The sequence below is a fragment of the Mandrillus leucophaeus genome, unplaced genomic scaffold, assembly GCF_000951045.1.
Source record: "Mandrillus leucophaeus isolate KB7577 unplaced genomic scaffold, Mleu.le_1.0 Scaffold104, whole genome shotgun sequence".
NCBI classification, from domain to species: Eukaryota; Metazoa; Chordata; class Mammalia; order Primates; family Cercopithecidae; genus Mandrillus; species Mandrillus leucophaeus.
The window spans coordinates 1,164,477-1,165,341 of record NW_012098543.1 but is presented as its reverse complement, the minus strand read 5'-3'; the positions used below and the strand labels follow the sequence as shown (position 1 = coordinate 1,165,341).

Sequence of the window (865 nt, the reverse complement as noted above, 5' to 3'; positions counted from 1 at the left end):
CTTTTTTTTTTTTTTGAGAGGGAGTGTCGCTTTTGTCACCCGGACTGGAGTGCAGATCTTGGCTCACTGCAACCTCCACCTTTCAGGTTTAAGTGATTCTCCTGCCTCAGCCTACCGACTAACTGAGATTACAGGTGCCTGCCACCATGCCCGCATAATTTTTTTGTATTTTTAGTAGAGACGGGGTTTCACCATGTTGACCTGGTTTGTCTTGAACTACTGAGACTTCAGGTGATCTACCCCCCTCAGCTTCCCAAAGTGCTGTTATTACAGGTGTGAGCCACTGCACCCAGCCAGTGATTTTCTATATAGAATATCATATCACCTACAAAGAAATAATTTTTTTTTTTTTTTTTCGAGACAGTGTCTCACTCTGTCACCAGGCTAGAGTGCTGTGGCATGATCTTTACTCACTGCAACCTCTGCCTCCCGCATCCAAGCAATTCTGTCTCAGCCTCCTGAGTAGCTGGGACTGCAGGCAAATGTCGCCACACCTGGCTAATTTATTTACTTTTTTATTTTAGTAGAGACGGGGTTTCACCATGTTGGCCCAGATGGTGGGCCAATATGGTGTTTTGAAGAGAACTTGAAGAGAATCTCCTATGTTAGATCTCCTAACTTCATTATCCGCCTGCCTTGAACTCCCAAATTGCAGAGATTACAGGTGTGAGCCATGAGCCTGGCCCCAACAAATATAATTTTACTTCTTTCTTTCTAATTTGGATGAGTCTTATTTCGTTTGCTCTGTCTAGGACAGCCAGTATTTATTGAATATAAGGGATGAGAGCATTCTTGCATCATGTGAGATCCTACAGGAAAAGCATTCCATTTTCCTTTATTGGTTATTTCAGCTGTGGTCATTTCC

At 43.2% G+C, this 865-nt stretch overlaps 1 protein-coding gene across 1 annotated transcript in view; it reads left to right on the top strand.

The window, feature by feature from the left end:
* LOC105539428 (zinc finger protein 845-like) overlaps positions 1–865 on the top strand; it is a 22,498-nt gene that overhangs the window by 20,898 nt on the left and 735 nt on the right. The gene's annotated exons all lie outside the window — the stretch shown is intronic.